The sequence below is a fragment of the Octopus sinensis genome, linkage group LG10 (assembly GCF_006345805.1).
Source record: "Octopus sinensis linkage group LG10, ASM634580v1, whole genome shotgun sequence".
Classification (NCBI taxonomy): Eukaryota; Metazoa; Mollusca; class Cephalopoda; order Octopoda; family Octopodidae; genus Octopus; species Octopus sinensis.
In genome coordinates this window covers 7,789,812-7,803,985 of record NC_043006.1, presented here as the reverse complement: position 1 = coordinate 7,803,985, position 14,174 = coordinate 7,789,812, and the positions used below count along the sequence as shown (strand labels likewise).

Here is a 14,174-nt window from a genome sequence, read left to right as displayed (position 1 = left end):
AAATTAAGCCACATTATTTTCCTTATTAAAATTTGAAGCGCGAAACATGATTGGCAGTCCTATAAAATAAATCGATATTATAAAATGAACACCTATTCCTGTAATACCTTTTAGTTTCTATGACGAAATGAGGTAATTTTGCAAATCGTTTCCCAAACCAACAACATCACCTTCAATTCTAATAACTATTTTCTTTTCAAAGAAATACTTTCAGACTATTAAAGATTTACCTGGCTTAGTATTTCAGAAAATCACGTGAAAAGGGAATTTTCTTAACATTCGTTAACATTGACTACTCGTTAAATCTATTCATTATATGCAATATAAATTTAAATTAATCTATGAAGGTATAATAGTTAGCTTTAATAGAAAACTACGCCTTCATTTCCCATTTTTAATATTTTATGCTATGCAGTCTGCGAAAAATCGAGTATAAAAGATAAAAGTATAAAAAATGTCACGTAGTCAGTTGAATCGATGGACACCGTTAAAGACTTCATTAATCATCGATCAATAATAATTTATTTTGACATGGCATACGTTCAGTTATGCAAGGGCAACGACGAAGTCGAACTGAATCGATTTTAGAATATTACTAGATTTTTTTTTATTATCAACTACAGAATGGCGAACGATGACAAGATTTAAATTGGGAATCGAGAGAGGTTCACAATGGGATCTGTGATGCATGTAGTCTAGTTGGGTTTAACATTGAATCAGGAGAAAGTAATAATTATATCATAAATATTTAGGTTTCTGAATGATTATTTTTCACAAGAAATTAAGGCATATAACATTTTTTTTTTAATTGGAAAATGAAAACTTATTAAAATAACCCCTAGATACCCGTGAATATATCTCTGTAGTAGATGAGGAATGTGATTTGTTGTTAATGTTTACTTCCAGACCAAACTTTAATGACGAAACCAATGATCAAAATCTTTCATCATGTTAATTATGCTGTGGTTTCCATGTTGGTATATATAGGACTAGTGAAGGCGCGTGACTTAGTGGTTATGGTATTCGGCTCACGATTACAAGGTCGTGAGTTCAAATCCCGGCATCGCGTTGTGTCCTTTAACAAGACACTTTATTTCAAGTTACTCCAGTCCACTAAGCTGGCAGTGAGTAGTACCTGCTTGGAGACGGTAGTAGTGTATCACTTGAAGGAGATTCAGCGGCTATTTCCAGTAGTTGTAGTGGTCAAATGCAGGAACCTCTTTTGGCTTGTGTTTCGTTATATTTATTTAGTGATGATTATGGAAAACATATGAAGAATTTTCTAGTCGTACTTGCTTAACACGATATTCTGATTCTATCTATAGACATAAATTGACGTCTACGTGAAAATCTGTAAGGATTCCCTCAGTAAAATGCGTATTTCTTGGTGTATTCAATACGGACAGGTATTGCATCAGCAATGTAGTTAGATCATTGCTTTCAGACTGAGAAAAATTTTGTTACCAAGTGAAAATTCACTTCTATCATGATATATTAGAGAAAAAATATTCACATTTTGAGATTTCAGAAATAATGAAAGAATACAAGAAAGTTCGCATGAATAGATTCGAAGTGGCGGAAGCACTCCGTCGGTTACGACCACGAGGGTTCTGTTTGATCCGAATCAACGGAACAGCCTGCTCGTGAAATTAACGTGTAAGTGGCTGAGCACTCCACAGACACGTGTACTCATAACGTAGTTCTCGAGGATATTCAGCGTGACACAGAGAGTGACAAGGCCGGCCCCTTTGAAATACAGGTACAACAGAAACAGGAAGTAAGAGTGAGAGAAAGTTGTGGTGAAAGAGTACAGCAGGGATCACCACCATCCCCTGCCGGAGCCTCGTGGAGCTTTTTAGGTGTTTTCGCTCAATAAACACTCACAACGCCCGGTCTGGGAAGCGAAACCGCGATTCCGCTGCCCTAACCACTGGGCCATTGCGCCTCCACTAAATTCGAAGTATTGAATAGTTGGTTTATATTCTCAGGAAAATCTGCGATTCCTACAGATATCACAACTTAGATTAACATAAACGACGATATGTAGGGACAGCTTGCAAATATTACACTAATATAGCGGGCATGGGAGATATTCAGGAATTACTACTACTATAACTACTACTACTACTAGTACTACTACTACTACTAATAATAATAATAATAATACCACTACTAATATTACTACTACTACTATTGTTAATACTACTACTACTACTACTACTACTACTACTACTACTACTACTACTACTACTGCTGCTGCTGCTACTACTTCTGCTGCTGTTGCTGCCGCCGCCTCCTCCTCCGCTTCCTTCTAGTTTGCATTAACTATAATACATTGACGCTTGTTTTGTGCTCCAGTGATACGATTTTAATCAACGAACGAGATCGAAATTCTTTAGCGAATGAAAGGAGACGATGGAGCGTTATACTTTAATCAACCTTAACTATGGAACGAAGTCAAAGAAATAAATAATTTATCCCAAGGAAACACGTTCAAATGTTACGCGTCCAATAACCCAAACTATGGAAAGAAATCATTATCCTTCACATAATGGAACATTGTTATGAAAAAGCATAAATATATGAATCCAAATAGAAGCAAAATAATAATAATAAATAAATAAAACGTGAAATTTCTACAGATCTTTTCCCGTAATAATGATTTCAAATATTGGCACAAGGCCTGCACTTTGGTAGGGAGGGTAAGTCGATTACAACAACCACAGTGCTCAGCTGGTGCTTATTTTATCGAACTCGAAAGGATGAAAGAAAAAGTCGATCCGGCGACACTTGAACTCCAAACGTGAAGACGGACGAATTACCGTTAAGCATATAGTCCGGGGTGCTAGCGATTCTAGCTCGCCGCCTTAACTGAATGGAAATGTTATCATGTACATTATTTTGTCTTGATATAAAGATGGGCTATAGCAAATATTCTGCTCAATACTACAGATCTGCTTGTCAGTTGTTTGACATTCCCCAGTTGAGCATGTCCCTTAGTGGCTGACGATATGTGCATCTCTGATCACGAGCAGAAGTAGTGAGAGAGTATAATAGCCATATGTTGAAAGGAAGTCTTTAGTGTTTGAAGAATTCTCCTCTGTAAACGTGGGTTGTTTCGTTCATCATCCTTAAAGAAACCTTATTCAGGAACCTTTTGAGCAGAATGGGCTACCTAACCTGAAGAAAATTCTCGCTGGGTCCCAACTGCAAGGTTAGGCTCTGTTTATCTTGATATAAGATTACCATGTCTCGCACATATGGTTTTGATGCATGTGCCTGGTGTACCTTTATCAGACGTGTAGTCATGATGGGTATACTGGGCTTCGTATATTTTACCCCAATGTCTCTTTCATGGCATGGACTGCTCTCTGGTTAAATAATAATAATAATTATTATTATAAAGTTATAATAATGAAGAAGCATCAATATATGAACCCAAATAGGAACAAACAAAAAAATATACAATGCTATATTCCCACGGATCTTTACCCTTAATAATGGGTTCAAATATTGGCACAAGGCCTGCACTTTGGTGGGGCTTGTAAGTCGATTACATCGACCCCAGAACTAGACTGGAACTTATTTACACGACCTCGAAAGGATGAAAGACCAAGTCTACCTCGGCGGAATTTGATTCCAGATCATAAAGACAAACGAAATACTGCTAAACATTTGTTCAGCGTGCTAACAATTCTGCAATATCGCAGAATACTCTATTAATAGAACTAACTTAATATAAATTCTAAAAAAATTATAGTGTCCATTTTGGTACCAACCCCTAACATATCCTCCGGTTCTATAATGCAAACTGCTTGTTCTTAAAGTGATCTGATTTTTAAATATCCTTTAAAATTCCATGTCAATTTACGTTTCAAATATCACCTTAATTAGGACTAAATTCTTCATAACTTTGAAATTGTAGGAAATTCTTCATTATTTTCAAATTAATTCAAGCGAAAGAAATATATTTCAGTGGAAATAGTCACGAAAAGGTTAATACTGAAAATAGTTTTATAATGGTAAAACAACTATAACAAAGCTTTCTTTCAATAGTGCAATATTGGAATTCGATTTGAGAGGATATGTTGAAAACCCAACAGAACATAACTACTTAGTAATAAACGAAATTAGAAACATGTAAACATATAAACATTGACTTCTGTACGTAGAGATTAGAGGCACATACAATTCCCCATACACATACACACGCACATACACACGCACATACACACACACACACACACATATATATGTATGTGTGTGTGCTTGTGTGTGTGTGTGTGTGTTTGTGTGTGTGTGTGTTTGTTTGTTTGTGTGTGTGTTTGTGTGTGTGTGAGTGTTTGTGTGTTTGTGGGACATTCTATACATATATATGTATGTGTGCGTGCTTGTGTGTGTGTGTATGTGTGTGTGTTTGTTTGTTTGTGTGTGTGTGTGTGTGTGTGTGTGTTTGTTTGTGCGTGTCTGTGTGTGTTTGTGTGTGTGTGAGTGTTTGTGTGTGTGTGTGACATGCTATACATATATATGTATGTGTGTGTGCTTGTGTATGTGTGTGTGTTTGTGTGCGTATGTGTGTGTTTGTATGTGTGTGTGTGAGTGTTTGTGTGTGTGTTACATTCTATACATATATATGTATGTGTGTGTGCTTGTGTATGTGTGTGTTTGTGTGCGTATGTGTGTGTTTGTATGTGTGTGTGTGAGTGTTTGTGTGTGTGTTACATTCTATACATATATATGTATGTGTGTGCTTGTGTGTGTGTGTGTTTATGTGTGTGTGTGTTTGTTTGTGTGTGTGAGTGTGTGAGTGAGTGTGTGTGTGTGTGTGACATTCTATAAAATACAATATAAAAGTCAAATAAATATATACTCGAAAAGAAGGATACAGAATTCCTAACGGCGAAAATAACAAAGCGAAAATTTAGACATGAACAGACGTGATATTGCTTGCGGCAATGTCACGTTGAAAGCACCGGTTCTCGTCCGATCACCGAAGTTAAGCAACGTCGAGCCTAGTTGGTACTTAGATGGGTGACCGCTTGGGAAACCTAGGTGTTGTAAGTGTCACACATTGTTTCTAAACGGTGGTGCATCAGCATGGCCACAGCTCTGAGCTAAAACTCTTAGCTGAAAAGAAAAAGACGATGAAAACATGCTGGAATCATAAATATAAAAGCTATCTGTACGAAGAAACAGCTAAAATATCACAATGTAGCCCTAGAAAAATTTTTTTAAACAAAACCCAATTGAAATATTAATGTTATAGGTACAAGGCTTGAAATTTTTAGATGTGGGCGGCGCTAGTCGATTAAACTGACCCTAATACATGACTGGTACTTATTTTATCGACCCTTAAAGGATGAAAGGCAAAGTGGACCTCGGTGGGGTTTTAACTTAGAAATACCCTACAATTTAAATGTATTGCAAAAGTCGGCATTACTTGGAACTGCACGCATATTGCGAAAAGTGCTGTCTGCCTGAGGTCCTTGCTGTGACTTGACAAACAGTGCAAAGCCACGGTAGACACAAAATTTTCAATCAACATTCTCACGATATTGTATACAGTGCAACGTCTGTAATAATAATAATAATAATAATAATGATAATAATAATAATAATAATAATAATGATAATGATAATGATAATGATAATAATAATAATAATAATAATAATAACTCCAACCCCAAAAAGTTCTACCAAGAACTGGTAAAAAATAAAATAGAAGTAACTGCAGCACCAACGGCAGAAGAATTGGAAGAATTCTGGAGAGAAATATGGTCGGCGAACGAACAGCCAAAAAAAAGGAGTATCAAAATAACAAACTCGGCATCTGAACAACTTTGGACCCCCATAACAACTGAAGAGGTCACCCAGGCACTGCAAAATCTAAGCAACTGGAAGGCACCTGGGCATGACAAGATCCCCAACTTCTGGTTGAAATATCAAACAGGAATGCACAAAAAGCTGGCTGAAAACTTTAACAGCATACTAGCAGAGCCAGAGACAATGCCTGAATGGCTCACCAAGGAGAAAACCATCTTAATTCCCAAATCAAATGAAACAGCAAAACCAGAATACTACAGACCAATAATCTGCCTCCCTACTATGTTCAAGGCATTTACTGCAGTGATATCGCAAAGGCTGAACAAGCACCTGGACGAAAACAAACTGTTCCCAGAAGAGCAGAAAGGATGCCGCAAAGGCTCATATGGCTAAAAAAGATCAACTAATGATTAATAAAGCCGTAACTGAAGACAGCCACAGAAAGAAGAAAGGCCTCAGTATGGCCTGGATTGACTACAAAAAGGCGTTTGATAGCATCCCCCACACATGGATCCTCGAAACACTAGCCATTAACAAAGTAGCACCAACAATCATAAAATTCATAGAGCACTCTATGAATAAATGGCAAACAGTCCTACACCTCCAAACAAAAGAGGGACTCATGAAAACCAAAGACATCCCCATTAGAAGAGGAATATTCCAGGGAGACATGCTCTCTCCACTCCTTTTCTGCTTGGCACTGTCACCTCTATCTGATATGCTAAATAGAACTGGATGCGGATATAAATGTTACGGCAAAACGATCAGCCACCTTTTATATATGGATGACCTAAAACTATACGCTGCAAATGACAAACAGCTGGAAACACTATTAAAGACAGTTCATGGATTTACCAAATGAAATTTGGATTAGAAAAATGCGCCAAAGTAACCATGAAAAGAGGAAAACTAGTTAAGAGTAACAACATCACACTAGATAAAACCAATGAAATAAAAGAATTAGACCAAAGCCAAACTTACAAATACTTAGGAATCCATGAACTAGATAAGACACAACACACACAAATGAAAGAGAAAATAAAAAAAGAATATTATAGACGAGTTAGATCAATACTAAAAACAGAGCTCAATGCTAAAAACAAGATAATAGGTATCAACACTTTAGCTGTCCCAGTTATAAGTTACAGCTACAATATCCTTAACTGGACACGAAATGAACTGTCCAAATAGATAGGAAAACAAGAAAATACTGACAGGATCTAGGATGCATCACCCAAAATCTGACATAGAAAGACTATATATACAACGTATAGAAGGTGGTAGAGGCCTTATACAGCTGGAAAACTACTATAAAATAACCACCATAGGACTGCAAAAATACCTACTTCAGAAGGAAGGAAAACTGATCCAGATAGCAGCAAAACACGAGCAAAACAAAAAACTGTTCTCAGTATTTAAGGAAGCTGACAAATACAAACAAGAAATCATACCACATAATAAACATGAAGAAGAAGAAGAAGAAGAAGAAGAAGAAGAAGAAGATGATGAAGAAACAACAAAAGCTATAAAACAAATGAAATCCAAACTAAAAATAGAACAGCAACGAACCATGATAAAACGATGGCAAGAAAAGCCCCTTCATGGTAAATACTGCACTAAACTAAACGCAAAAGAAATAGACAAAGAAAAATCCCAGCAATGGTTGAGAAGCTCAGGACTCAAAGCAGAGACAGAGGAATTTTTAATTGCAGCACAAGACCAAAGCCTCCCCACCAGAAATTACCAAAAACATGTAATGAAAAGAAATATTACAAGTAACTGCAGAATATGTGGAGATGGACAAGAAACAATAAATCATATTATCTCTAGCTGCCCAGTCCTGGCTAAGAAGGAATATATTCACAGACATGACAGAGTTGGAACCTACATACATTGGAAGCTATGCCAACATTATGGAATAACAACAGAAAAAAGATGGTATAGGCACACACCAGAAAAGGTTACAGAAAACGAGAAAGCAACCATACTCTGGGATATGCCAATACACACAGATAGAGAAATTAAGGCCAACAGGCCAGATATAGTTGTCAGAGATCATGAACAAAAAAATGCTTTCTAATTGATGTATCAATACCGGCAGATGACAACGTGTCTCTAAAAGAAATGGAGAAACTCTCAAAATACAAAGACCTGGACATAGAGGTAACTAGAATGTGGAATCTGAAAACAGAAACAATTCCTATCATAGTAGGTGCATTAGGCATGATAAAAAAATATTCAGACAAATACATAACAAAAACACCAGGACTTACAAACACATATAACATACAGAAAATTGCACTACTAGGCACTGCACACATCCTACGCAGAACACTTTCCATACAATAACCATCAGAGCATCACAACAAATCACAGCACATACCCAAGGCACACAGAGCTGCGCTCGGTAGTGAAGTGAAAGCACGCTATAAAAATAAAACTACTGAATGATAATAATAAATAAATGCCCTGATGCAGTACCAGGCAGTGGCTCTCATGGCTTCTGATCTTAACTGATTGGAAGTGTTATCATGTACATTGTTTTGTCTTGGTATAAAAGATGGGCTACAGCAAATATTCTGCTCAATACCACAGATTTGCTTGTCAGTTGTTTGACCTTAACCAGTTGAGCATGTCCCTTAGTGGCTGACGATATGTGCATCTCTGATCACGAGCAGAAGTAGTGGGGGAGCATCATGTGTTGAGAGGGATTGTTTGGGGTTTGAATAATTCACCTCTGGAAACATGGGTGGTTCTCTCAACATCCTTAAACAACCCTTGTTCAGGGACCTTTTGAGCGGGATGGGTCACTCAACCTGAAGAAAATTCTAACTGGGCCCCACCTGCAAGGTCATGTGCTGTTTATCTTGATATGAAATCAGCATGTCGCGCACATATGGTTGTGATGCATGTGCCTGGTGCACCCTTATCAAACGGGTAGTCATGATGGGTATATTGGGCTTCGTATATTTTACCCCAGTGTCACTTTGATGGCATGAACTGCTCTCTCACTCAATAATAATAATTATAGATGCACTACCAGGCATAGGATATTGGAAATGTTATCACGTACATGTTTTGTCTTGATATAAAAGACGGGCTACTCAAATGTTCTGCTCAATACCACAGATTTACCTGTCAGTTGTTTGATCTTAATCACTTCAGTATGTCCACTGGCGACTCACGATATCTGATCACGAGCAGATGTAGTGGAAAAGCATCATAGCCATGTGTTGAGGGGTATTCTTTGGGGTTTGACTAATTCGGCTCTGAAAGCATTAATATTTCGTTGAACACCTTTAAACAACCCTTATTCGTGAACCTTTCGAGCGGGATGTGCTACTCGACCTGAAAAAAGTTCTAACTGGGTCCCACTAGCAAGGTCATGCGCTGTTTATCTTGATATGAAATCATCATTTCATGAATGCATAGTTGTGATGTATATGCTTGATGTACCTTTATCAGACGGGTAGTCGTGATGAGTATGCTGGGCTTCATATATTTTACTCAATTGTTACTTTGATGGCATACATTGCTCTCACACTTAATAATAATAATAATTTGAGATAGGCGCTTGGATGTGGAATGTCTCCCACAATAATTAACAACTAAGTAATGTGCGTAAAGAGGCGCTCTGAGACCTCTAAAAGTAGGCTGCTGTTCGCTCTCACGGAAACTACCGGAGCCAACAAGGCCGAGCGTTCTGAGAAGTAAAACAGCAACAACAACAACAACAGTAACAAGAACAACAACAATAATAATAATAGTAATGAATTAATATAGAGTTAATTGAGAAAGAAAGCAAACGAATAGGCGCAGGAGTGGCTGTGCGGTAAGTAGCTTGTCTACCAAGCACATGGTTCCGGGTTCAGTCCCACTGCTTGGCACCTTGGGCAAGTGTCTTCTACTATAGCTTCGGGCCGACCAAAGCCTTGTGAGTGGATTTGGTAGACGGAAACTGAAAGAAGCCTGTCGTATACATATATATATGTATGTGCGTGTGTGTTTGTGTGTCTGTGTTTGTCCCCTTAGCATTGTGTCTGTGTTTGTCCCCTAGCATTGTGTCTGTGTTTGTCCCCGATGCTGGTGTGTTTATGTCCCCGTTACTTAGCGGTTCGGAAAAAGAGACCGATAGAATAAGTACTGGGCTTACAAAAGAATAAGTCCCGGGGTCGAGTTGCTCGATTAAAGGCGGTGCTCCAGCATGGCCGCAGTCAAATGACTGGAACAAGTAAAAGAGTAAAAGAGTAAAAGAGAATAGTGCTAATTGAGAAAGAAAGCAAGCGATGCTGGATCATAGACATAGCATGCCCAACTGGCAACAGTGAGTAAAAATCTCGAGGAGAACATGTAACAAATAAGGGCTGCAACAAGGGAGGAGTACTTCAAGAAAACAGCACTACTTGGAACCGTTCGAATTGTCGGAATGGTACTCGAAAAATAAGGGGTGTTAGCTTAGATCACGGGTAGTGAACAACTGGCACCGTAGTAGAGCTCCAGCGTTAGAAGCTGTGCAAAGACAATAAATATTAATGATAATTTTTTCTCCTAGAGGTACAAGGCCTGACATTTTGGTGGAGGAGACAAGTCGATTACAGTGACTCCAGTGCTCGGCCGGTACTTAATTTAGCGACCTCGAAAGAATGAAAGGCAAAGTCGACCTCGGCGGGATTTGAACTCAGAACGTAAAGACGGACGAAATATCACTAAGTATTTTGTCCGGCGTGCTAACGATTCTGACAGCTCACCGCCTAAATAATAATAATGAGGAGGAGGAGGATATGGTAAGGTGGTATGGAGGATGATGTTCTTCGATGCCTGTAGACATGGCATATTAAGAGAAAGAGAGAAGGCGAGAGAGATAGAAAGAATTTAGCCTATTTATATTTTCCTTTCGCTTTACGGACAAATTTTGAAAATTACTATTTATCACGTGACTCTCATGTAATATTTTGATCTAACCTTCCTAAAATAAAGTATAAATCTTTCCAATTTAAAGTGTGGATTTACTATTGCTAATTTAGTTTGGTCAGTGCAATGCACGAGACTCACGGTCTTTGAGTCACTTGCGTAATTTTACAGCCGAATATATATGAAAAAATGTTGGCAGCTGTATTTCTCTTCTTTGTTCTACCAAACACACACACACACACACACACACACACACACACACACACCACACACACACACTCAAACAATGTATTTCTTACGTTTATCTATATTGATATATGCATCTATATAGACTGTAGAATGTCAGACTAAATTGCAATATTATCTTTTACGCTCAGGCGTAGATAAAACAAGACTAACCCAGAGGATTATTTTCATCGACTATTCGTTTATAGCATGCAAATTGAACCGAAGCAAGAAACCAGATATAAACGTTATCGTCTCTGCATGTTAAATATTTTATATCTGCAATATAATTAATTTATTACCTATAGTAGGCGACAGAACCTTAAGATATGCTAAAAAGTCAGTCATAAATAACTACGTTATATTAATTTTCAGTTGCATAGTAAAAGATGTGTACATATAAAGCTTTTTTCAAAGCAAATTTGCAATTTTTTGATAAAGTCAACAAATTACCTGGCCATAAATTGTTTCCCGGTTTATCGAAACAGTGACAACATGTCTGCTTTCAAAGGATATGCTGCATGTTAAAACAAAAGTCGATATTCTCAGAAAGATTACAGCTAAAAGTTCAATTACGTATTTATGACCGGCAATTTATCTTTTTTCACTGAATATCCACATGAAATAACCAAGTGTTATTGCTATCTGATTTGAAAAAGTCCAGATTGATGCAATGGCGACTTCATGAAACAGAATGTTTTTTTTTTTCTTCTAAACTAAAATACATGAAACAAAACAGACAGGATAATACTAAGTGGTGTTGACCAGAAAATGGTAACGAAAGCTCAATGCAGCTTCTTCGATTTTGAATGTTACTATGGGAAAAGACAACTGACTTGGAAGGGCGAGGTGGAGAATATATTTATTGAATTTTCAAGTATGAAAGTTAAAGCCTAATGTTATGATCCAGATATACAGTAGTAGAGGCTGCTCTTCTAAGCTGAATGCCTTTTCACAATTTTATTGATGTTAAATGATGTAAATCTTTCGATTCGACAAAGTATGAAAATAAACCTAAAATAATTCAAATACAAACGAAGAAAGAATTTAAATTTACACTGAATGAATCTAAAGACTGAATGGTATTTATAATCTGACAAAAAGCAGTTTAATCGCGATGTGACACAATACACATTTTACTGCTAACATGATATCTGTATATATAAAACTGTAGTTGTGTGAGTGTCTGTCCCCTTCGATTTAGATTCCTAACTACTCCCACATTTTACGGTGCAGTTTAACCAAATTCGGGTATCTTATAGTCGTGATTAATATCGAGCCCGTCTGGCTATTAGCGCGCGTCTACGATAAGTCTACGATTTTTAAAATAATTTAACATCATTTTTTATTCCATTTTAATGCATAATTTTTCGTGTGTCGATGGCGGCCGGAGTTGGCGTCCACGCTCAAACACTGCACCTGTGTTTGCTTCTCCCCCTTCTTCCCTCCCTCGTGAAGCTGTGGGGAAGGGAGTGTAAGGAATCAACGTCGTAAAGCGTTGTCAAGGAGACCAGCGTTCTTTTAGAACAACACTTCATGGCTTGAAGACACCAAAACAGAAATGGCGAAGAAAGCCCGAATTGGCATCTATAGGGAAGTAACTCTCTAAAATGCTTATATAGTTATTTCCCTACAAACCCGAGCAACGCCGGCGATACTGCTAGTCTTTATATATAAAAGTGAAGTTGCGTACTGTCTGTCTCCTACGATTTAGATTCCTAACTACTCCCACATTTTGCGGTGCAGTTTAACCAAAACCGGGTATCTTATAGTCGTGATTCATATCGAGCCCTTCTGGGTATTAGCGCGCGTCTACGATGAGTCAACGATTTTAAAAATAATTTACCATCATTTTTTTCCATTTTAATGCATTTTCTTTGCTATTATATAAGGGAAGTAACTCTCTAAAATGCTTATATAGTTATTTCCCTTGCAAATCCGAGCAACGCCGGGTGATACTGCTCGTTCATTCGTAAAGAATGTTTGTCTAAATGGAAAAGAATATTTAGTGATGGCATTGTCGTTGTATGAACGGATTTTTCAGGCAACAAGATATTAAAGGGATTCTTTGCAGTCGTTTCTACCAACCCTTAAATTTACACAGGCTTAATTAATGTCATCTCGGTATCTTGCTAACTGTAAGAATATTAATGTAAATGTTCCACGGGTATTGTTAGATAGCGAACGATCAGCTCATTTCTGCTAAGGAACAATACCTTTCCCCCGTTGTAGGGCTATCATAATAAGCGTGCCGTTCATTTCAACCAGCCTTCACAAATACAAACATGATTGATACACTTATTCCCAGTCAAATAAATATACACAATAAACGCACAATCAAAATCATACGTATATATAAACATAGGCGCAGGAGTGGCTGTGTGGTAAGTAGCTTGCTAAACAACCACATGGTTCAGTCACACTGCGTGGCATCTTGGGCAACTGTCTTCTACAATAGCCCAGGGCCGACCAATGCCTTGTGAGTGGGTTTGGTAGACGGAAACTGAAAGAAGCCTGTCGTATATATGTTATATATATATATATGTGTATGTGTGTCTGTGTTTCTCCCACTAGCATTGCTGAACAACCGATGTTGGTGTGTTTACGTCCCTGTCACTTAGCGGTTCGGAAAAAGAGACCGATAGAATAAGTACTGGGCTAACAAAGAATAAGTCCAGGGGTCGATTTGCTCGACTAAAGGCGGTGCTCCAGCATGGCCGCAGTCAAATGACTGAAACAAGTAAAAGAGTAAAAGAGAGAGTATATAAAAGGGAGATCCCATTTATCGCGATTTTCGTTAACACGGACTTCGATTTATGCGGTTTATGCTTTGCTATCACATTCCAGTATACCCAGAAATAATTTCACATATACGCTCGCCTTAATTCCATTCAACTCACGGAATGCTCCACATGTCCTGCAGGATTATCTTAGCTTCTTTGTTCACTACTACATACTGCCATATTCCCATACTCAGTGTTCGTTATCTGACACTTTTAATGTTTCTGTACAATTCATTGCCTCATATCGTTAACCCAGCAGCGGCACCATACTGCCTGCATGCTTTAATCGTCGCTGCGTTTATAGTTTAATAGCATATTTGTGCATTCATTGCGAACCAAGTGTTACGCTATCTGCAGCAAGTTCTTGCTTATTTGTTCAATACTTTCACAGATTTTGACCTTTCTACCATACTCTACCACTCTATTAGACTC

General features: G+C 37.8%; 1 non-coding gene across 1 annotated transcript; it reads left to right on the top strand.

The window, feature by feature from the left end:
* Window positions 1-4,945: 4,945 nt before the first annotated feature.
* On the top strand, window positions 4,946-5,064 carry LOC115216851. Its single transcript, XR_003882111.1, has one exon. It is a non-coding gene; the product is annotated as a 5S ribosomal RNA (ribosomal RNA).
* Window positions 5,065-14,174: the final 9,110 nt, after the last annotated feature.